Raw genomic sequence first — 1,955 nt, forward strand, 5'->3', positions numbered from 1 at the left:
GACGCCCCATCCACGGCCGCAGATCCGCATCATCGACACCATCCTTAGCCCAACCACCGGAGTAGCTTCACCGACGCCCTCATCCACGGCCACAGATCTACTTCGACCACACCATAGTCCACCCTACCAGAGCCGCTCCACAAACACCCTACTCGACGGTTCTAGATCTCCTTGCCGGACCCTGACGGACAGCGCGGCGTCATCACCCTTGACGTTTCTTACCTGGTTCCCACCGTCTGGCAAGATGCCAACCACGCGCCATGGCCTAGGTACTTGTTGATGACCCACAAGTATAGGGGATCTATCGTAGTCCTTTCAATAAGTAAGAGTGTCGAACCCAACGAGGAGCGGAAGGAAATGATAAGCGGTTTTCAGCAAGGTATTCTCTGCAGGCACTGAAATTATCGGTAACAGATAGTTTTGTGATAAGGTAATTGGTAACGCGTAACAAGCAATAAAGGTAAATAAGGTGCAGCAAGATGGCCCAATCCTTTTTGTAGCAAAGGACAAGCCTGGACAAACTCTTATATGAAGGAAAGCACTCCCGAGGGCACATGGGAATTATCGTCAAGCTAGTTTACATCATGATCATATGATTTGCGTTCGGTACTTTGATAATTTGAAATGTGGGTGGACCGGTGCTTGGGTGTTGTCCTTACTTGGACAAACATCCCACTTATGATTAACCCCTATTGCAAGCATCTGCAACTACAACAGAAGTATTAAGGTAAACCTAACCATAGCATGAAACATATGGATCCAAATCAGCCCCTTACGAAGCAACGCATAAACTAGTGTTTAAGCTTCTGTCACTCTAGCAACCCATCATCTACTTATTACTTCCCAATGCCTCCCTCTAGGCCCAAACAATGGTGAAGTGTCATGTTGTCGACGTTCACATGAGACCACTAGAGGGATGAAAACATACATCTCATCAAAATATCAAACGAATACCAAATTCACACGACTACTAATAGCAAGACTTCTCCCATGTCCTCAGGAACAAACGTAACTACTCACAAAGCATATTCATGTTCATAATCAGAGGGGTATTAATATGCATAATGGATCTGAACATATGATCTTCCACCAAGTAAACCAACTAGCATCAACTACAAGGAGTAGTCAATACTACTAGCAACCCACAGGTACCAATCTGAGGTTTGGATACAAAGATTGGATACAAGAGATGAACTAGGGTTTGAGATGAGATGGTGCTGGTGAAGATGTTGATGGAGATTGACCCCCACCCGATGAGAGGATCGTTGGTGATGACGATGGTGATGATTTCCCCCTCCCGGAGGGAAGTTTCCCCGGCAGAACAGCTCCGCCAGAGCCCTAGATTGGTTCCGCCAAGGTTCCACCTCGTGGCAAAGGAGTCTCGTCCCGAAAGCTTGCTTACGATTTTTCCTTGACGAAAGACTCCATATAGCAGAAGATGGGCATCGGAGGGCCACTAGGGGGCCCATGAGGCAGGGGGCGCGCCCCCACCCTCGTGGCCAGGGTGTGGCCCCCCTCTGGAACTTCTTGCGCTCAATATTTTTTATATATTCTGGAATTAGCTTTCGTGAAGTTTCAGGACTTTTGGAGCTGTGCAGAATAGGTCTCTAATATTTGCTCCTTTTCCAGCCCAGAATCCCAGCTGCCGGCATTCTCCCTCTTCATGTAAACCTTGTAAAATAAGAGAGGATAGGCATAAGTATTGTGACATAATGTGTATTAACAGCCCATAATGCAATAAATATTGATATAAAAGCATGATGCAAAATGGACGTATCAACTCCCCCAAGCTTAGACCTCTCTTGTCCTCAAGCGAAAGCCGAAATCAAAAAATATGTCCACATGTTTAGAGATCGAGGTGTCGATAAAAACAAAATACGGACATGAGGGCATCATGGTCATTCTTAGAACAGCAACATATATATATATATATATATATATATATATATATATAT

This window comes from Triticum dicoccoides, chromosome 5A (genome assembly GCF_002162155.2).
Source record: "Triticum dicoccoides isolate Atlit2015 ecotype Zavitan chromosome 5A, WEW_v2.0, whole genome shotgun sequence".
NCBI lineage: Eukaryota > Viridiplantae > Streptophyta > Magnoliopsida > Poales > Poaceae > Triticum > Triticum dicoccoides.